At 39.0% G+C, this 23,699-nt stretch overlaps 1 protein-coding gene and 1 pseudogene across 2 annotated transcripts in view; both read right to left on the bottom strand.

The window, feature by feature from the left end:
* GALNT13 (polypeptide N-acetylgalactosaminyltransferase 13) overlaps window positions 1-23,699 on the bottom strand; it is a 648,808-nt gene that overhangs the window by 322,680 nt on the left and 302,429 nt on the right. The window lies entirely within an intron of this gene.
* LOC102180977 lies at window positions 11,802-13,298 on the bottom strand (annotated as a pseudogene).

Genomic DNA, 23,699 nt, shown 5'->3' with positions numbered 1-23,699 from the left:
GTCTATGGATATAAATCAGAGTTTCATAAACTTGGATAGGATATATGCACATTTCCAAAGGAGACCCAGCATTTATTAATCATAAATATAAGTAACAAACTATGAACATACTATACCTGTGACTTTGACACTAATAGTAATCACAAATACTTTCATAAGCATATCATAATTGCAGGTATCTGTGATTATCTATACTTAGCACTATTTTGATTCATGGACCTGACATTCCAGGTTCCTATGCAATATTGCTCTTTACAGCATCGGATCTTGCTTCTATCACCAGTCACATCCACAACTCAGTATTGTTTTTGCTTTGGATCCATACCTTCATTCTTTCTGGAGTTATTTCTCCACTGATCTCCAGTAGCATATTGGGCAACTAATGACCTGGGGAGTTCCTCTTTTGGTATCCTATCATTTTGCCTTTTCCTACTGTTCATGGGGTTCTCAAGGTAAGAATACTGAAGTGGCTTGCCATTCCCTTCTCCAGCGGACCACGCTCTGTGAGACCTCTCCACCATGACCCGCCCATCTTGGGTTGCCCCGCAGGCATGGCTTGGTTTCATTGAGTTAGACAAGGCTGTGGTCCTAGTGTGATTAGATTGACTAGTTTTCTGTGAGTATGGTTTCAGTGTGTCTGCCCTCTGATTCCCTCTTGCAACACCTACCATCTTACTTGGGTTTCTCTTACCTTGGCCTTGGGGTATCTCTTCACAACTGCTCCAGCAAAGCACAGCCGCTGCTCCTTACCTTGGGCAAGGGGTATCTCCTTACTGCCGCCGTTCCTGAACTTCAACATGGGTGACTATGCCGAAGTCTTTGACTGTGTGGATCACAATCAACTGTGGAAAATTCTGAAAGAGATGGGAATACCAGACCACCTAACCTGCCTCTTGAGAAATCTGTATGCAGGTCAGGAAGCAACAGTTAGAACTGGACATGGAACAACAGACTGGTTCCAAATAGGAAAAGGAGTACGTCAAGTCTGTATATTGTCACCCTGCTTATTTAACTTATATGCAGAGTACATCATGAGAAACATTGGACTGGAAGAAACACAAGTTGGAATCAAGATTGCTGGGAAAAAATATCAATAACCTCAGATATGCAGATGACACCAGCCTTATGGCAGAAAGTGAAGAGGAACTAAAAAGCCTCTTGATGAAAGTGAAAGAGGAGAGTGAGAAAGTTGCTTAAAGCTCAACATTCAGAAAATGAAGATCATGGCATCTGGTCCCATCACTCCATGGGAAATAAACAGGGAAACAGTGGAAACAGTGTCAGACTTCATTTTTTTGGGCTCCAAAATCACTGCAGATGGTGACTGCAGCCATGAAATTAAAAGATGCTTACTCCTTGGAAGAAAAGTTATGACCAACTTAGATAGCATATTCAAAAGCAGAGACATTACTTTGCCGACTAAGATCTGTCTAGTCAAGGCTATTGTTTTTCCAGTGGTCATGTATGGATATGAGAGTTGGACTGTGAAGAAGGCTGAGAGCTGAAGAATTGATGCTTTTGAACTGTGGTGTTGGAGAAGACTCCTGAGAGTCCCTTGGACTGCAAGGAGATCCAACCAGTCCATTCTGAAGGAGATCAGCCCTGGGATGTCTTTGGAAGGAATGATGCTAAAGCTGAAACTCCAGTACTTTGGCCACCTCATGGGAAGAGTTGCCTCATTGGAAAAGACTTTAATGCTGGGAGGGATTGGGGGCAGGAGGAGAAGGGGACGACCGAGGATGAGATGGCTGGATGGCATCACGGACTCGATGGACGTGAGTCTGAGGGAACTCTGGGAGATGGTGATGAACAGGGAGGCCTGGTATGCTGCGATGGGGTCGCAAAGAGTCAGACAGGAGCAACCGAACTGAACTGAACTGAAAAGCACTATTTTGAAATTATGATAGTTATTAAAAGTATCAAGACAGTAGTAATATGGCAGCACATAATATTCCATTACAAAATTTATTTTTAAATAGTTTGTTGAATATTCTTCTATCTGACTTCTTTTTCCTCTTCATATTTTGTACATTCCAAGAAAGAGCCTATGTATTTAACCAGATATCCAAAGGAATCCTTGACACCTCAAGTTTAAGAAAGCCTGAAGAACTTGGTAAATTTTTTTTCTGTTCCAAGTTAGTCCAAAGGATCCACTGGCTTGAAATATTCCATCTAGAATAGTTCTCATTCCTGCCATTTGATCACTTTTATATTTGGTGTGTACTTTAGAAATATGAGTATTCAGACAGTAGACTCAGGTCTTTCTGAATGAACCTCCATATGTCAAGGTGTCATGCCATATCAACAATGTGGATTCCTATAAATTGATTTGACCAGAGTACTGATCAGGAGAATACCTAATATTAGCAGGTTAGTTATTCCACACACAGATATATTTACTGCATAAAACAAATTCCTTCAAAAAGTGAGAAGTTAAAAGTAAAAATTTTCAAATTATTAAACTCCTAATGATGCCAGAGATTTTTTTGGTATGAATATGCAGAAGTTTGGCTCATGAGTTCTTTTCAAATACTGAATTTACAACTTCTCTAGTCAAACTAACAAAACGATAGGCTATATTACCACTATTTGCTTAGGGAAAAGATAATCATTATTACAACCAAATTAAAATCAAATAATATCAGCTCAAGTTTTCATAAGAACTCATGATAAATATCTTTTCAATAAGTAGAGACTTTTTATTCAAGTGTATTGGAACTAATATGACAAGAAGAATCTCCTTATTTCCCCAAGACTAAAAACATTTCCTCATGGTAATAGATATGCACCCAGAAAAGTATGGTGATGATATATTATAGTCAATAATAAAAAATCAGAGGTAGAAAGAACAAAATAAAATCCCATTTTCACAATTGCTTAGAATTTCCCAAAAGTCTCAGCTTTATTCTCAATCTCAAGTCTAAAAAGCTTGTATTGGAAAAGTCACCTTACATAGAGGATAAAATATGTAAGTTATGCCATCAAGGAAATCTAATAAAAGCCAAATATTTTTACTGGTTTTGGTTAAAAACATCCTTTGACTGGAAAGGATTATTTTAGACAAGTTTTCAAGTTTTATATGTGTCTACTCCATTAAATCCTTTCCAACATGCTCACAGAACTGTATGAAAGCTTAGACAATCCTAAGATTTCTTTCTCCGAATTTCTTACTTAATAGTATGCCCTACACCCCATGTCTCCCTTATTTCTCAACCTTTTTCCCGCTACAGATTGGTATCTGCTTTCTGTGTGGCCCCACAGATGTTGTGCTCTAGGCTTGGGCTGTGCATCCTAGCTCAGACATTGATTGTAACTGCCCCACTCCACATCCCCTTAACATGGACACCAGTATGTGATAAAAGTTTTGGAGATGCTGAGGTATCATCTAGCTACCCTTCAATCATTCAATCTATCAGTGAAGAGACTGAGTCTGCACAGTTTCAAGGTATCTTAAATTCCCTTCCTGAAGATGACAAGCTAAGAAAATCATACACTGTGAACTTGTAGAAATTAGGCCTATCTAATTTGAGTTCAAAATTTTTTAATTGGGAATGGTCATTTGAAACTGACCCCAACAATTATTTTAAGTTACATAAAATACAGCTTTTAGGAATCCAGATTCATAGTTGATACTCAAACTGGAGGTTAAGTAAAGTAAAAACTCATTTGCTTAACACTGTGTGTGTATGTCTGCATTTGTATATTTCATGGGATATTAAACACAAATATCATGTCTACTAAAACAATGAAGTATCAGATGGAAAGTGAGGGCAAGTAATTAATAAGAAACTTCTAGCAAAGTTATCATCACCTACAATTTACTATCATTTCCACAAATTGATTATATAATTAGTGATTCACAGCAGGCCAGAAGTACAAAACTCTCAAGTGGAATAATCTCAAAATAGCTGATAAAACAAGCTGTGAAGCTGAGAAACAGTTTAGCACTTAGGTGTTCCTACTTCACTGGTGCTTGCCTTAATAAGACACAAGCTTCTATTTCAAAATCAAGGACCTCAGAGTGTTCAAAATAGACAGACGCTTTGGAGTTAAGAAAATAGCTTCATAGCCTGCCCATATCTTCCAATTATACACTATATTATCTGTCAAGTCAATTAACCTCTTTGAATTTTGTATCTCCCATCTGTGAAATGGGATTGTTATCTGACTTGGCAACCCGTGTGCTCTTTTGAAATTCCTTTGAAATATAGCTTGTGGAACCATTTTACAGACTGAAAGCAGGAAAATGACAACATAGATATTATACCTTAGTATGTTTCAAGTTATAGGGAAATTGTAGGAGGCAAGTGGGATTGAGGACAAGTTCATAGAATAGCAGGTTAGTGTTAACTCTTCTCATCCTACTCTGTGGTTGAGAATTTTTTAAGGAGTGGTTGGAGTTCCTCTGCATGGGAAGGAATGTTTAGAAGATTCCTTCCAAGCCTTCTATGTAGTTGCTCATTCTGCAAAGAATTACTAACCTTAGTAGTCACTTCTTTCAGCCAGGAGAAGGAAATTAACATGGCTGAGTGTCTAAGAAGGGCAAGCAGATACTATATGATTTAAAGTATTATTTTTGATCAATAACTGAACAATTGAGAAAAGAGAGTCTAAGAAAGTTGAATTAAAATACCCAAGGTGCAACTACTGCTTGTTCAATTTTGGAGTTGAATAAAGCCTTCTGAATCCAAAGGTTTTCCAACAAAACTACACAAATTGTTCTGCAACTGTCATCTGTTAAATCGAATTTTTCTTCCTTTTAATCTTCAGTGCTGGATATTTTTATGTTGGAATTTATTACAAGGTCATTTTATTATTTAATCATTTAGGGGTAATATAGAATGACATCACAAGGAAAATGTAATAATCAGTTCAGTTCAGTCCCTTAACTGTGTCTGACACTTTGCAACCCCATAGACTGCAGCATTCCAGGCTTCCCTGTACATCACCAACTCCCAGAGCTTGCTCAAACTTATGTCCATCGAGTCGATGATGCCATCCAACCATCTCATCCTTTGTCATCCCCTTCTCCTCCTGCCTTCAATCTTTCCCAGCAAAGGGTCTTTTCAAATGAGTCAGCTCTTCATATCAAGTGGCCAAAGTATTGGAGTTTCAGCTTCAACATCAGTCCTTCCAAAAATATTTAGGACTGATTTCCTTTAGGATGGACTGGTTGGATCTCCTTGCAGCCCAAGGTACTCTCAAGAGTCTTCTCCACCACAGTTCAAAAGCATCAATTCTTCCGTGTTCAGCTTTCTTTATAGTCCGACTCTCACATCCATACATGACTACTGGAAAAACCATAGTTTTGACTAGATGGCCCTTTGTCAGCAAAGTAAGTCTCTGCTTTTTAATATGCTATCTAGATTGGTCATAGCTTTTCTTTTAAGGAGCAAGCATATTTTAATTTCATGGCTGCAGTCACCATCTGCAGTGATTTTGCAGCCCAAGAAAATAAAGTCTTTCACTATTTCTATTGTTTCCTGACCTATTTGCTGTGAACTGATAGGACTGGATGCCATGATCTTAGTTTTTTGAATGTTGAGTTTTAAGCCAGATTTTTCACTCTCCTCTTTCACTTTCATCAAGAGGCTCTTCAGTTCCTCTTCACTTTCTGCCATAAGTGTGGTGTCATCTACATATCTGAGGTTACTGATATTTCTCCCAGCAATCTTGATTCCAGTTTGTGCTTCATTCAACTCTGCATTTCACATTATGTACTCTGTATATATGTTACATAAGCAGGCTGACAATATACAGCCTTGATATACTCCTTTCCCAGTGGAACCAGTCTATTGTTCCATGTCCGTTCCATGTCTATGTCATCCAAGCAACAGAAGTAACTGTTGCTTCTTGACCTGCATACTGATTTCTCAGGAGGCAGGTAAGGTGTTCTGGTATTCCCATCTCATTAAGAATTTTCCAGTTTGTTGTGATCTACACAGTCAAAGGCTTTGGTGCGATCAATAAAGCAGAAAGTGAATGAAAGTGAAGTTGCTCAGTCATGTCCAATTCTTTGCGACACCATGGACTGTAGCTTACCAGGCCTTTCTGTCCATGGGATTTTCCAGGCAAGAATCCTGGACTGGGTTGCCATTTCCTTCTTCATGTTTTTATAAAATATAAAATGATATCACAAGGAAAATGCAATAATACCCAGATATTGTTCCAATACCTTAGCATATCTATTTTTGCATACTTAGCTCATTCAAATCTCCTCACAATCTTAAAATTTAGGCATTATTATTATTTCCATATTACAGATGACAGAAAAAATCTGTGTCATTAGCCACTATGCTATGCTGCCTCTCTGGCAGGGGCAGTAGAGTTATAATAACTATGAGATTTATTGTCCATACTGGGCTGTTAATAATTATTCCAGGCAGTAGTATAGACTTGAGTCAGTCAAATATATGGCCACCATTAACCAAGTGGATAGCTATTCAGAATGATATCCTATACATTCTCCTCATTGATCATATTCTTGGGGACCTATCAGTTAAAAATACATCTCTGTCTTTCCGACTTACTTCACTCTGTATGACACTCTCTAGGTTAGTCCACATCTCTATAAATGACCCAATTTTGTTCTTTTTTATGGCTGAGTAATATTCCACTGTGTATACACCACATCTTCTTTACCTATTCCTCTGTTGATAGACGTCTATGTTGCTTCCATGTCTGGGCTATATACACTATTCATAATATGTATAAAATAGGTAACTAATGAAAACATACTGTATAGCACAGGGCACTCTACTTAATGAACTGTGGCAACTTGAATGGGAAGGAAGTCCAAAAGAGGGGCGGATATATGCACTCATGTGGCTGATTCATTGTCTGTACAGTAGAAAGTAACACACTGTAAAGCAACTATACTCCAATAAAAGTTAATTTTAAAAAATAAGCAAATAAAACTACAGCTTTTCTGTGACTCGAGTCGGACAATACAAAAAACTGTTTTTGGAATCTGATTCTTGAATTGCCCAAGAGTTAGGTGACTTCATTCAGTCTAGAAGTTTTGCTCCTGCTCCCCAGATCTCTGGATACACTTGGGTTCCTACACATTCAGACATTCACTTCTTCCTCTTCCCATGGAGTGTGTTACCTCATATACTATAAATATATTTACCTTTTGTTTCAGTTACAAATGGCTTCTCATCCTTGAAACCAAAGAAAACTAGTTGCTACAAAGGTCAACCTAGAGGACTGCTTCTATACCATGAAAGTTGTGTATCAGCTACAATCAGCATCTCAAGTCCTTATAAACCTTAAGCAGATTTTGCCTGCCAGACCTAGAAGAACACCTTTGGGACTCCCTTAGGGTAGGTTGGTATTTTCATTGTCTTTTGGCTACTGCAACAAATTATACAAATACAGTGGCTTAAAACAGCACAAATGTATCCTTTTAGAGTTCTGGAAGCTGGAAATCTGAAATTAAGTTGTATTAGGCTGAAGTCAGGGTGTCAGAAGCACTGGCTTCTTCTGCAGGCTCTGAGGGGAGAAACCACCACCTGGCCTTTTCTAGCCTGGAGAGGCTCTTGCAGTCTTTGACTTGTAAGCCTCCCTCCACTGTCAAAGTGCATCCCTCTAGTCTCTGCTTCCATTATCACATGGGTTCTGTCCCGCTCTGACTCCTCCTGCACCCTCTTACCCTGGGACCACACACAATCCAGGATAATCTCCCCATCTCAATATATACTTAATTACCTCCACAAAGTCCTTTTTGCTATATAAGATGATATTCACAGGTTCTGGGAACTTGGACGTAGACATACATACAGACAGGGGAATAACACCATTCCACCTACTAAAGGTGGTAACTTAATGAAACACTGTGGACATAAAGATCATTGGTAAAAGCTACTTCCAAACAGAAGCAAAATTGTTTTTTCTATAAATTCCAGATTATCCATTATATTTATAAAGATTCATCAGAAGTTAACACTCATCTTTCATAATTGTTTTGTTTTAAACTTCTTTTAAAGACTAAAGTTGAGTTTTAAATAAAATGGATTGGAACGCCTGATATGGTGTGAGCAGATACAGAGTGGAGAATGAGAAGAGATTTTTAAAGATATACACACACATGTGTGTGTGCGCTCAGTTGTCTCTGTCTCTTTATGACCCCATGAAATGCCAGACTTCTCTGTCCATGGAGTTTTCCAGGCAAGAACACTGGAGTGGGTTGCCATTTCCTATTCCAGGAGATTGGATGGAAGCTGCATCTCCTGTGTCTCCTGCATTGGCAGGTGGATTCTTTACCACTGGCTCACCTGGGAAGCAATTTCTTATGAATCTGGTTAAGAACCAAATATGAGGTTGGTTGAATTTGGTTAAAAACCAGGTATGAGGATTCATCACTGAACATAATGGGTGCTATGATGTGCTCCCTAGATTATTCACCCAGGGGAGGAAACAAATAATCAAACATCTAAACCACTTGAGTGCTGCCAGAAAACAGCCCCAATTGCCAGGCTGGTTTTCAAGACTGTGTGGAGGGAAGAGAGATAATTTTCTCAGTGGCATGCCTTCTTCCTAAGGCACCTGTATTCAGTGGTGGATCAATCCATGGGTCAGTGATCTGGCCCATTTGTGCCAATCTGGGACCATTTTAAAAGTGCATTCTATCTTCAAACTCTCCCCCACAGGATTGCCTGAAGCTTCTATTCAGACATCACAGCTCAACTCAATGATGTGCTGGAGCTAATTGATGCCAGCACATTACAACTGATCTGTGTATCACATTCAGTGATGCTAAGTGTGTACCTTAAAATCTGCCACAATAAGAGTATTTTCACTATGGGAAAGTACAAACAGTATAAATCAGGACTTTAAAAATATCATTATTATTTCAGAGAACCATGTATTAAACATTTATCATCAAAACTACTGGGATTTGCCATCTGCACAATCCTGCTTTTTTCTCTTCCTGCCCAAATATACCAATCCCAAGAATACTCACTAATAAACCTGCTGTAAAACAATCCTTACCTTAAGGAAACTAATCCCTAACACTTAAGATACTACAGTCTTACTTTTATCAGCTTCTGAAATAATTTTGAACAAGCAACCCATCTTCAATTCAGACTTCAAAAAATTGCATTCTCAAAAACTCTATAAGTAACCAATGAGAACCTACTGAATACTACTCAATGCTCTATGGTGGCCTGAATGGAAAAGAAATGCAAATGGAGAGGGGCAGATATATGTATACTTATAGCTGGTTCACTTTGCTGTGTAGCAAACTAACATTGTAAAGCAACTATACTCCAATAAAATATAATTAAAAATAACACAACAGCACAAAAGAAATTCAGTTACTAACGTACTGAGCCATCAACCTCAATACTTAAGAATTTTCTGGAAATAAGGATAGTTTATAAAACTACAATATAACAATTAAATAAATTAGAATTGATCCATTACTACCATTTAATCCTCAGACTAGTCAGATTTCACCAACTGTTCTATCAATGCCTTTACAGAAAAAGGCTCAAGTTCAAATGCATGAGTTGCCTGTGACTGTCATGTCTCATTAGGCTCTTCAAACTCTGCCAGTCCTTGACTTCCATGACCTTGACATGTGCAAGTTTACAGACCAGTTTTTGTTATTGATGTTGTTGTTGAATGTCCTTCAGTGCAGATTTGTTTAATGTCTCTCATGATTAGATTCAAATTATGCATCTCTAGCAGAATACCAAATAAGATAGCACACACTATCAGGTGTGTAGTATCTGAAAGTTACTAAAGTCACTCATACGTCCACTGACACAAGATAGCAATCAGGCATTTCTCTAAGGATCTGATTCCAGTAGATTTATTAAGAAATTCCAGATACAGGTGCAGGAGTGCTCACTGTTATTGGGATGTCATTGTTTCCAAGCCCTCTCAGTGGACAGAAGTATATGAATATCTGTGGGTGTGGTGTGTGTGTGTACACATATTCAAACATATATAATGCATGGATACACTAGCTTTAAAATATTTTTAATCTGTTAATCTTTCTATAATAGAACCTAGAAATCAATATTGATATTCCCAGCTCCATTTTAATTCCACAGGGTTCATTCTAAAACTTCCTTTCCATGTTTTTATCTTCCTTTTTGGCAGAAAGTATCCTGATTTGCTCAATCAATCCCACTGTATGAAAACAATCTCCTATCTCCTCTGCCATCTTCTCCCCACTACACACGATTTCTGAAATTCAGCATAGGGTGCCACCCCAACTCTATGTGGCCAGCTTCCTGTCATCCTATCCTGTTCTGGCCTACAGTTCTGGACTATCCTGCCAGTGCTGGACTATCCTTCAGTTCAGTTCAGTCACTAAGTCGTGTCTGACTCTTTGCTACCCCGTGGACTGCAACACACCAGGCCTCCCTGTCCATCACCAACTCCCAGAGTTTACTCACACTCATGTCCATTGAGTTGGTGATGCCAACTCAACTATCTCATCCTCTGTCGTCCCCTTCTCCTCCTGCCTTCAATCTTTACCAGAATCAGGGTCTTTTCAAATTAGTCACTTCTTCACATCAGGTAGCCAAAGTATTACAATTTCAGCTTCAGCATCAGTCCTTCCAATGAATATTCAGGATTGATTTCCATTATGATGGACTGGTTGGATCTCCTTGCAGTCCAAGGGATGCTTAAGAGTCTTTTCCAACACTACAGTTCAAAAGCATCAATTCTTCGGCACTCAGCCTTCTTTATAGTCCAACTTTCACATCAATACATGACTACTGGAAAAAACATAGCTTTGACTAGATGGACCTTTGTTGGCAAAGCAATGTCTCTGCTTTTTAATATGCTGTCTAGGTTGGTCACAACTTTTCTTCCAAGGAGCAAGCGTCTTTTAATTTCATGGCTGCAGTGATCTTGGAGCCCCCCAAAATTAAGTCTGTCACTGTTTCCCCTGTTTTCCCATCTATTTGCCATGAAGTGATGGGACCAGATGCTGTGATCTTAGTTTCTGAATGTTCAGGGTGGTTTTTTTTTTTTTTTTTTTTAACCATTAGGTTATGATGATAAGTGACTTGCATTGCCATAAGCATCTGTAGAGGGCACATAATAAATATGAGAATAAGCATCTTTGGAATAATGTGTCTGTGACATATCTGGATTAGCTAGGTGGTCAAGATTGTGTGTGATTTTGTTATTGCATGCTTTTCTCTTTGTGTGTGACAATACGTGTAACCATGTGAGAGACAGTGTCTGTGCAGAGTCCACTAGGAAGAAGGAGGTGCAAGCCCCTCCTCACAAGTGGCTGCCAGAGCCACTCTCAGGAAGCTGGGGTAGACCAGGAAGGAACTGAAGCCTGTGGGTGCATATGCATTGAGCAGAGGTGAGGAAAAATGACCCCATAACCCCATAAAGGTCAGGACAAAACAGGCTGGTGGGTGAGGGGTGCTGTCTCACCCAGGCAGAGAGTGAGCCTGGGACAGGAGCATCAGGGTGCAGTGTCCCAATGATTTCAAGGGCTGAGCTTGCCAAATGCTTGTCCTGGAAACCAGCCGGAGTGCCTCTCTGCCTCCAAAAGGAAACCTCAGCCAGCCCTGTCAGGCCAGGTTGGGGCTGAAGTTCCACCCCTTCGTCCACCAGCCAATCAGGAGTTCCCTTCCTCCCGTCCATCTGACGTGAGGTCCTAAAGCCCCAAGCTGGTGGTTAGGGGACAAGTATGTGGAACAAGTGATGAGCTCCTAAGGGCACAGTCTGGAGCAGATGGCAGTGCCTCCTGTCCCTTGGGGAAGAGTTGTGTGAGGCTGGCAGTCTGGGCAGACCTTGGGAGGGTGGCAGAGATGAAGTGGGGCCAGGATGTCCTGGCCCAGTCCCAGGCCAGGGCTGGTGGTGCTAGGCCAGGGACTGGATGTAGGGGTGACCCTGAGGCTACAGGGAGGTAGGTCTGGCTCCACTAGGCATAGAACTCCTCTTGCTTGTCAGGCTTCTTGTATGTGACGCTTGCCTGATTGGGCTCCTCCAATGTGTAGGTGCCCTCGTCCTTCTTCTTCATGCCATAGATGAGCAGTATGACCAGGAAGGCAGCAAAGAGGGCACTTACAACCCAGCCCATGATCACAGCTACGAGCACCTTCTTCCGCTCCAGGATGTTCTTCTGGGAAAGCTGAGCTGCCAAGCTGCCTGAGTCGACAGCACTGTCCAGGAGGCCAGGGCCTGGGCGGGCACCCTTGGGCAACTTCCTGGGTAGAGGTGATGGCTTGGCTGTGGCCCCACCCACAGCCACCACCTCATTGGCTGTGTCTGGCTGTGTGGTCTCTTCCTCTGACAGCTCTAAGTCCCCACTGGATCCCCCGCTCACTGGCTTATCCTGGATGGTGGTCACGAAGGACTCTGGAGTTGGGGTCTGAGCCACCTCTGTGGGTCCATGGGCGGTGGTCCCCAGGGGCAGAGTGCTCTTCTCAGAGATGTCAGGCTTCTGGGTGGTAGCCGGTCTAGGAAGGGCCCTTGGCCTGGAAGTAGCTGTGCTGACCAGCCTGGGAATTGGGGGCCTCTGTGTCCAAGACAGCCACTATGGTGGGAGGTGAGGGCACCGCTGGGGTGGTGGCATAGGCTGTGGCTGCTGTGGTCAGTGGAAGAGGCAGAAGCCTACTTAGGCCGGTGGTCCTTACGACAGAGGTGGTGGCCGTGGACGGGGGTGCCACAGAGATGCTGGGGACGGCGGTGGCCCCTGTGGCGGGCACTGTGGCCACTGCTGGGGCCCCTGTGGTGGTGTCAGTGGTGGAAGCCCTAGGAGTTGAGATGGTGGTGGTTCTCTGGCTGGGCTCTTCTGGCACCTCTGTCACCAGTGGGGGGCTGGTGGCTGGCTTCGGGGTGAGGCGCACAGAGGGAGCTCATCAAACGGGGTGGCCACAGGCTGTATGTCCATGGTGGGCAGCACCGTGGGTGTGGTGGACATTGCCAGGGCGACATCTGGGCTGGACCGCATAGCTGTCTCAATGCCTGACTGCTGCTCAAAGTAGCCAGAGCCGGACCCGGAGTAGAAGTCGTCCAGCTCATCATCAGGGAAGGAGTCATCATCCCCCGAGTCCTCAAGGTCCACGGGCCTCTCGAAGTTCTCACTGCGCCAGCGCTGGGCTCCCGTGGCATGCTTCACCAGCAGCAGCAGCAGCGGAGGCAGGAGCAGCCCACGGGCCCCTGGCGTCAGCGGGTGGGTGGCCCCGGCTTGGTGCAGCGGCCCTGGCTTCATGGCGGCGTGGCCCAGCGCGCTCTTGACTGGGGCTCGGCTCAGAGCTATTTCACTTTTTCACTCTCCTCTCCTCTTTTCCATTCATCAGGAGGCTCTTTAGTTCTTCTTTGATTTTTGCCATAAGGGTGGTGTCATCTGCCTATCTGAGGTTATTTATATTTTTCCCAGAACTCTTGATTCCAGCTTGTGCTCCATCCAGCCCAGCATTTCTCATTATGTACTTTGCATATAAGTTAAATAAGCAGGGTGACAATGTACAGCCTTGACATACTCTTTTCTCTATTTGGAACCTGTCTGTTGTTCCATGTCCAGTTCTAACCATTGTTTCCTGAGATTTCTTAAGAGGCAGGCCAGGTGATCTGGTATTCTCATCTTTTAAAGAATTTTCCACAGTTTGTTGTGACCCATACAGTCAAAGGCTTTGGCATTGTCAATAAAGCAGAAGTAGATGTTTTCCTGGAACTCTCTTGCTTTCTCGATGATCCAACAGATGTTGGCAATTTGATCTCTGGTTCCTCTGCCTTTTCTAAATCCAGTTTGAACATCTGGAAGTTCACAGTTCACATATTGCTGAAGTCTGGCTTGGAGAATTTTGAGCATTAGTTTTGGTGGCGTGTGAGATGAGTGCAATTGGTAGTTTGAGCATTCTTTGGCATTGCTTTTCTTTGGGATTTCTTTGGAAACGACCTTTTCCAGTCCTGTGGCCCCCTTAATTTACTGAGGATCCAATATCCTGCCCTAAACCAGCTCCTGCATAGAAACCTACTCATCCCACTTGGACTCTCCTCATACATCGATATCCTGAAGATTTGACTTGGCTATGAAACCTTAAACAGGCTGGCCCCCATGTGAAAGCACCCTTCCCCTCACTCAGGCGCTATCCATTCTTGATCGCTTTCCTATGGGTATGATGTTTCCTTAGTGCTGTTCACATTCTGAGCTGCTATTCCAGTTCACCTTCCGGGGGATTGCCATCTAGACTTACACACCTCTTGATATCCCATACAAGTGCTCTTTGCTATGATGCCTTTCTTTTCACCCTGTTTGGGCTCTGATGCTCATGTGATTGCTTGTCCTGTACCTTACAGGTTCTGATACCCAGTACTGACTAGGACCCCCTTCTCATCTTGCATGGCTTCTGACTGTCTGACCACAGTTCTCCTATGTTTAGCTGTACCTAATGGCTTTTGGACCAAATGTTCAGGAAGAGAAAGGAAAGAACAGGAAAGGAGAAAGAAAAAAAAAAAAAAAAAGCCTTTGCTTTACTTTGAATGCTGTCATTTTGACCACTCCCAAAAAGCTCATTCAAAAGTTGCCTCTTCTTTTGAAACTTTCAGACATTTAAACTAATTCCTCAAAGCTGCTTAATCATCAAAAGCTCCCTTAGTACTAGAATTCCTCTATCAGCCCTTGAAAAATACAGCTTTTAAAAATGCTATATGTGTGTGTTAAAGAGGCAGATCGTTTGATCATGCTACATTTTCTAACATACAAGGTGTTTCTTGAGTATGATTTTGCTTTCCTCAACTAGAAAGTAAAATCCAGTGGCAGGGAATATGTCTAACTCATTTGCAATCATAGGATCTGGCACTGGTTTCTGGCATGTGTTCAGCTCTAATATGTATTTAGTGAATGAGTTAACTGAATTAGTTTGGTGTGTTCTGTCCCAAACAATGAACAGCCACTCCAGGTACTCAATGTTAAAAGGAAAACTGCCCCAGTAATCACATGGTTGCCACAGTCTGGGTGTCAAATGGACAACAGCAGTGAGATGAAGAGTGGAATACTTACTTTATTCAAAGACTGTGGCTGTGACACAGTATGGACCTTTTTCATGAACAGTCTTGGGAAACTCAGATAGCCACTAAAAGTGATGATACTAAGTCATCTGACGTTTTGTATACCGAGTATAATAAAACATGTGAGTGGGAAATATAAGTCACAATAATGATCACAATAATTGTACAAAAGGATGACTATAAATACAATATGGGCAGTGTGAAGTCTATTCACATATTTAAGGTGGCACCAAACTAAAACTTTCATCATTATAATTTCATAAAGGTAAAAAGAATAATCTACCAGTAGTTTAGGTTGCCATTTTTAAGCATAGTGAAAATAGGTACCTTGTGTTACTGAACTTTCTTTCTCTAATAGTGTTCTTTGTAAGACACAAATATTTCTTGCATATATAAAAAAATGAATATGCTTTACTAGGTAGGCCCTATCTATGTCTATCATCCCTATTATCAAGAATAAATATGAAAATATGATAGATTAGTATCCCCAGTCAGTTTCTCCCAAAAAGTATGTGCTACGGCCAGGCTACGGCTGTAACATACACATCTCACGTTTACCTCCTGTCTCCCAGCCTCCTGTTTTGGGGCTGCAGTTTTGTGACACAGTCTATTAAACACACAGTTGAAGCAATTTACTTGTTAAAATCACTCACAGCTGAACTGACTCTCAGATGACTGAAACTGTTTATGAAAGGCACTAAATGTCTTTTCTTTTTAAAGTTATTATGTTGTTTTGGAATTGCACATGACAAAAATTTTACTGTAAAATGAACATTTTCCCACATATCCAAATTGTTAATTCTTCTACCAATAAAATTTTATTTATTACTTAAATTCCAGGTATATGACAGCTTCTCATTCAAATTCAGCTTTTTTTGTTTATTTGTTTCTGATTGAGTATTTATGTTAGGATAGAAAAACAATTAAAAAAAAAACTTGATTCTGATATGTATTATCTTTTCTTATCTGATCTTGACTATAATGAGAGGTTATAACAAAAACATTGAAAAAATGTTCCTCCAAGTGTTATTTGATGTTGCACAATTTTTTTTATTTTCAAAGGGAGTAAACATTTAAAGGTCTTATTTCATACTACACCTCCTGAATTCTTGGGATGGGGTTGTCCAATTTTTCCTTACTCCCCAATGATACTCTCATCATTATTTATCCACCACCCTGTGGGTTTATTTGAAGTCCACACCATCTGTCTCAGACACCCACTTAATCATTCCCTTCTTCCCCCTTGTCCCCCATCCCACCTCAATGCATATCAATTTTGGGTTCCCTAAAATCATACCACTGTAGGACTCACATTCATTTTCCTTTCTATTCCAGAGTCCACTTAAATCATCTGGTCTTGAGATGCATTTGGCATGAATTTCTAGGTGCCTTAAATGCAGACATACCCATTCTAGCTGACTACTCATTAATAGTACAGTACACATTAATTGGTCCTCAAGTTTACATTCATTGCACAAGGTACACGGCAGCCTTCCATAGGCATGCTTGCCCTTAGAATCTCAATCTTCTTACCATTGCCCCCTCACTTCTCTACACATATTTCATTGTCCTCTGCCCTCTCAAGGAACACAAGTAAGGAATATCAGGAAGGACACCACTTTGGTGTCAGAGATCCTTGTACAGATTCTGACTTTCCAATGTATACACTACTGGTAACAGATAAATGATAATAGGATAAGAAAAATAACTTTTGGAATTTCAGCAAGTCTCTATAGTGATAGGTGAATCAAAAAAAAAAAAAGCTGCTGGAAAGATATCAGAACTGATACTGTGACTCTAAATCTCTATCACCTACCTCCTGCCTCTGTAAGAGGAGATTAGAAAGTTCAATAAGAGTCAATGATGTAAGGGAATTCAAAGTCATTAGGTATGTGGTGGGATTTCCTACTTCTCAGTTAAAGGAGAAAATATTTTGCACTTATCAAGCCAAAGTACAGGGATCCCAAGAGATTTCTTTTCAGAGATTGTGACTACTTTTTAGAGATCAGTACCTCTCTCTTATATAGATATTTATTGACAGTGAATCTGTAACCTGAAATAATGCATGCTGAGATTTGACAGAAAACAGCAAAATTCTGTAAAGCAATTATCCTTCAATAAAAAATAAATTAATTTTAAAATATGAAAGTTACTTGGGGAACTGTGACTTGATTTCCTTGATGATTAGAGATATATGAGGCAGGAAGTATCCTAGAAGAGTCTGTAAAGGCCTGGGTGGAGAGAAGTATCAGTGAATGAAGAAGTACCTTCTTGTGGCAAGGAGCCTCAGTTTCGAAGTGGACAGAGTAAAAGGTAGCTGGATTCAAGTCCTCTCGATTAGGTTCTACTCTGTGGGGCTGTCTGCTGAGGCAGGAAGCCCCAAAAGCAAGTTTTTGGGTGTTTTGTTGTCTGAAGCAGAATCCTACACTGGGGAGGGAAACAGAAAGATGTCAGCTAGGAGTCCTTGGTCCATGCTGGCAACTGTTCAGTGACAAAGTTTCTAAAATGCCCCTCACTAAAAATGGAAACATGGATGTCTACCACACTGGCAAATACGATGACCACCTACTTTTATGCTGAAACTAGATTACACCATTACTACTTGGAAATGTGACCTTTGTACTAGTTGAAAATACCCAGAAGATGTGGATAAACCAATCATCCAAAGACTGGGAGGAGAAATCTGGCAGCAAGGTTAGAGGAAATTACGGAAGAAAGCCATTTCCAGTAGTTTAGTCCAAACAAATTATCTTCTCCCGAGTTTCCTTAATTCTAAAATGGGAATAGTGCCACTTACTTACTTTTACAGCCTAATTGGAGAACTGGAAAGGAGGACTAAAAGCTGAGAGCTTTAAGCACCAAGTATAGTCAAATGTACCCAATAGTTTCTCAATAAATTGAAGTTAAAAAAAAAAGGACACTTCAAATTTAAATTTAACAATGTCAGCTCTCTCTTAGCTACCACTAAATTCCAGCTACTTCAGCTTTTTCTGATCTTTTTTATAGAGCACATTATAGTATTCTCAACATGGAACTATTTCTAATTTTCATTTTTTTTTTCCTTATTCTGCTCCAGGCTAACTGTTCTGCTGGAAGAAAAGACGCCAAAAATGCCAGCTTAGCCCAATGCAGATCCATACCTCTGTCATCATGTCAGTTTCCCTCTGAAAACCTGTAACAGCTCTCTTCATGATTACAAAATCAAAGTCAAGCTTTTCCCCTGTCACATCCTCTATATACCACCAATATATATATCATTTAATTTATAAATATGCTCAACAAATATTTATTGACTGCCCACCATACAGCAAAATCTCTTCTAAGAACTGGGGATACAGCTGTGAATAAAATATGAAAAGATGTCTGCACTCAATGAACTTATGCTCCAGTGTTTGAAGCAAATAATAAAGAAAATAAATAAGCAAAACATGCTCTATATTAAGTAGCCAGTAGTATATAAAAAAAAATAAAGCAGAGAAAGAAGATGGATGATTCCATAGGTGTATAATTTTATATAATGTGGCCAAGGAAGATCCCAGAAAGAAAGTGACATTTGATTAAACACCTGAAGGTAAGGAAACAAACCATAAACATATTCAGGGAACAAACATTTCAGACAGAGGGACTACAAAGTTCTAAAGCCCTGAAGTTGGAGTATTATTCATGTGTTCCAGGGTTCACTGTACCTATAAATGAGAAGGTACGTAAATACTAACACAGGATGTGGGAGAAGAAATGGGAAGCTAGATCACATGGAGCTAGATAGGACATTGAAAGGACTTTGATTTTTTTTCACTGCAAAGCATTGAAGAGATTTAAACAAAGTAGCAGCAAAAAGTAGCTTAAATTTTAACAGGATCACTTTGACCGTTATATTTAATAAGAGACTATAGGGTAAACCAAAGGAAATGCAAAAATCAAAACAAAGCAGAACAAACGAAAACCACTCAGTAGATTATTACAATAATTCAGGTGAAAATATTGGTGACTTTGACTAAGACGGCAGTAATGTAAATGATGAGAAGAGCTAATGTTTGGAAACTGCTGATGTGTCAGACATGGGTTGCAAGCAAGGGAGCTCAAATGAGACTCCAAGGTTTAACAGCATTTCCTAAGATGACAGACTTATTGAAAGGAGGCGGTTTTTTGGCAGTTATCAGGTGCTGAGTTTGGGACATGTTTGGTTTTAGATGAGTGTTACATATTCAACTGAAGATATCACTATTAGATATTCAGTTCTGGATGTCAGAGGAGAAGTATAGATTGGATGTTGAGAGGATATTTAATATGAAAAGACTAAGGAAACTGCCAGGGGAGTGAGTGAGAGAAAACAGACCATCTCCAAGGACATGTCTTCAGGACATTCCTACGTGTAGAGGTTAGAGAGGGGAAAACAAGCACTAGTCAATAACAAAGAGAAAGACTTACCACAGAGGTAAGAGAAAATTAGGACAGCATAATGTCTTAAAAGGGCTTCGCTGGTGGCTCAGATGGTAAAGAATCTGCCTGTAATGTGGGAGATCTGGGTTCGACTTTGACAAGAACAGTAGTGCTGGTATTATGAAGAATAACATTAACTCAAGTGTGTTTAGGACAAAATGGAGATGGGGAGAGGTTTAAGACATGAGCATAGACAATTCTTTCAAGACTTAGACAATCCCTTCAACAAGAAGAAAGGTGGACATATCTATGAGGAGAAGTGTTGTCTTAAGAGGTATTTTGTTTATATGTTTTGTTTTTAAGGAAGAATAAACAGTTTGTTCACATGCTAGGGATAACCCAAGAGAGAAAAAAGGATTGATGACTGAAGGGGTGAACAGAGTTGTTGGAACAATGCACTTGGGTAAGTAAGAGGGGAGGGCATCTAGAGTGCAGTGGATGGGCTGACTGTCATTAACCCACAATAATAGGAGAGAAGACAGAGAACAGGGCTGTGAAGGCAAGTAAGGGAGTGGATGCAATGGGGGGACTAGCAGAGACTTTCTTCTATTTCCTTCTATTTTCTCAGTTAAAAAGACATAAGCTGATAGTGAGGACCGAAGAAGAGTTACTGAAGGTGTAAAAGAAGTGCTGAAATAATGAAATAATAAATCACAAAGTGGAAGAGATAACAGACACGGTAAGTTTTATATAACTGATGGACAGCATCAGGGGCCTCCTTAAGTATAGTCAGCATGATGATTTGTGTAATCCTTAGAGTATCTCAATATCGGATTAGATCATTTGCTTCAGCACTTATTATAGTCATTCTATTTTGTCCATCTCCTCTTCCTCCCTTGGAATTTTTCTGTTTTCCTTCTTATCTGTATGAAATCGTCTGTACACATCTGTATGTAATTATTCAAGGGCTAACCCATGGCTCATGTTTTCTGTGAAGCTTTTTGTAAGGTACCTATCAGGTGTTTTCCATGTGACATTCATAGATGTTCTCTGGTGGGTGACAGCACATAATAGTAGTTCTATTGCCTCAATTCAGATGTCAGCTGCATGACCTTGGAGAAGTTCCTTCACCTCTTGGGTATGTTTCTAAATCCAGAAGACAAACACAATAAAACATACAATATACTTCATGGAACTTTTACCGAGAATTCTATGAGAGAATGCAGTTAAACTACTTAATATGTTTGCAAGGTAATAAAAATTAAATATTGACTACTAACTACATTCACTATTATTACAGAATTTATTAATTCATGTATATTAATTAATTCATGGATGAAAATATCTTTCCCTAACCAATATGTTAATAAGCTCATAAGGGTAGAGATGGAGAGCTATATTTGCTTATATAATTTCTCACAAAATACTGATCAGAAAGGAGGTTCTGGATAGGTGTTTATAAAGCTGAATTTTACTTACTAACTTACGTTGCAAATTTTAACTTTATCTACCTTAGTACAATGATAAAATACTTACTTTATGCTGGATCCTCCCATTTGAATTTCTTAGAATACCATCTTAGAAAGTTATCTCATTAAGCAGAATCAGATAACTTCCTATGACATTTTAGTGACAACAACTCTGTCTATACTTTTTCACTACCAAGAAAGAAAAAGACAAAAAAGGAAAAATACCTTTCCTCAAGGGAAAAATAGACCAAGAGGCATTAAATGCAATAAATAAAGGTATACGGGAAATGCATTTGTACACACATCTTTCCTTATGTTAAAATTATAATCATTACATATGTTTCATATAGTTCAAGTTGAACTTGGAGTATACATAATGAAATCTATTTTTGAGACTGTTTCCAATATGTTTTACTATAACGAAGTTATATAGAAATTAACATATTAAGCATTTAAATTCAAAGACCAAACACAAATTGTCTTATTTATATGGCAACTGTCATGCAGAAAATAGATTTCTATAGGAGATTTTTCAAGGTCATGAAAATATCGATTACAATTTATTATGTGGATTTTAGACCTGTTAACATCTCCATGTCAATGAAACTCTCTTACTATCATGGTTAAATTATATTAACTATGAAATCAAATTTTTCCTCAGCAAAATAACATTGTAAGTTGGCCTTAGAACAATTTAGCCTCCCTTTAAGGCACTAATATAGGTACAGAAAATATCTGTCCATGGAAAAATAGGAATATTTTAAAAAAGAAGTCATTATTCATTTTGCATAGGATTTTTCTAGTAATAGCAGAACTATATACTTTCTCTTTTTGGTACTTCCTTAAGTTGAATTAATATGCAAGTGTTTAAGAAACTATCTTTTCTTTTTAAATCACATTATTTTCATGTAGTAAGAAAAAACTACGCATTTTAATGAGAAAAATGACTTGCAATTTTAAAAATATTAGAATCTCAAATTTTTCTTAATTTATATTTTACTCAATTTTGCTAACATTGTACAGATAAAATCTAGCAATAATTTCATAAAGAAGAAATATAAAGTGAGAATACTTATTGGATTTCTAATCTTAGTTACATATCTTTTCCCTTTACTTTAAAAATTACCATAACTTTCATATGCTGGCAGAAACTCTGCCTCTAAAGATAAGTTTCTGCAACACCTGGTTCTATCTAATATGTACGTGTTAATTTCGCTACCTATATTAAAAGTGTTATGTATGCCTTCATATGTGTGAAAGAGTGTATGTGTGTATGGGATTATGTGTGTGCATGAAATCAGCTATACCATCCATCTCCTGGTCACTAAGATTTGAAACCATGGAGTCATCCTTGGCTTCTGTTTTCTTTTGCCTTATATTCAGTCAGTCACCAGTTTGGAAATATCAGAATATACCTGGGATCATCTCTACTTACAGTTTCTGTCCCTCCTCATCTAACTCAGGTTTAAAACACATGCACACACACGAGACTAAAACTTATTTACATGTTCATGTCTCCTGAAGCTTTCCTGAATTTGGTCTTCACCATTAATGTTTCTAACGTAACTGCTATCACCAACTTCCTATCAAATCATATCTATGTGAGTATAATAGCCAACAAGGAATTCTTTGCTAAATTCAAGCTTCTCCTATTTATAATGTCTGCTATATAAAACTTCAGATATGTCTCTTCCTAAAGTATTATTTTATTCATGGCATATTTCTTTTCTAACACCTCCAAGTTGCCTACTATGACATGTCTAAAAAGCAGAGGTTATATTTTTAAGATTCTTCACCATCTCCTCTAGGCCTATAATGCAGAATGGCTGGTTACAATTTCCATTCTAGTTTTACAAAGCCTAATAAAGCCTCATATAGTTTCAGTCTAGACTATACCACCTTCTTCCATTCAATCATCCAAAATTTCTGCATTTTAAAAATTGGTTTTCTCATTTCCTGTTAAAATTTTATTTTTTTCAAAACAAAAACGATCTCATTTTATTGATATGAGCTTTAATTTATAATGAAGTTTTAAAAATACACATTCTGCCCCAAATCATGGAAAATCCATATGTAGAAAACTATATAAATATATGTATATGTATATATGTATGTGCATATATATACACACATAAGAAAACATCAACAGCCATGGAAGTAGGTAAGTATAAAAACCCTTTTAGTACTAAATTACATGACAAATATGTAAATAAAAATACAATTACCATGCTAGATTTAGAATATAATAATTAAATTCTCTGCTTTCTCAATCAGAATTTATAAAACAAAAGAAAAAATTGATTTGGCAAGCTTAATTAGATAAACTCTTAAGAGTAAAAAATGACATAATATCCATATATGAAGTTAAGCTTGCTTATAATCTTTATTTTTAATGAGAAGTTTCACATCTTTGTTCTAATCAGAACTGGCTTGATCCTCAATATGCTTTTCTTCCTTCCCAGAAAGTTATCTATTTTCTATCTAATGCAGTTCCACACACATCTACCCTGTACAGCCTGACTCCAAATACACCTTCTTACAAAGCTTTCCTTCATGTCACCGCCACACAATGGTTCTTTAAAACTCATAATTCCATGAATTGGGTTGGCTAAAATGTTCCTTTGGGTATTTTATGGAAAATCCAAATGAAACTTTTGGCCAACCCAATACTTCACTTTTTAATACATTTTCTATCATGTATGTATAACATTATCTAATGGAGAACTGTATCATTTCATTTTCATGGTTACACAATTAGATCTTTATAAGTGCAAATATCTAAAATAATTTTAATAATTTGCTTTATACAAAGGTGAGGCTCTGAATGAAAGCTGAAAACTCTAACTGCAG

Source organism: Capra hircus, chromosome 2, assembly GCF_001704415.2.
Source record: "Capra hircus breed San Clemente chromosome 2, ASM170441v1, whole genome shotgun sequence".
Classification (NCBI taxonomy): Eukaryota; Metazoa; Chordata; class Mammalia; order Artiodactyla; family Bovidae; genus Capra; species Capra hircus.
The sequence above is the reverse complement of the archived record's forward strand: the minus strand, read 5'-3'. Positions and strand labels throughout refer to the sequence as shown.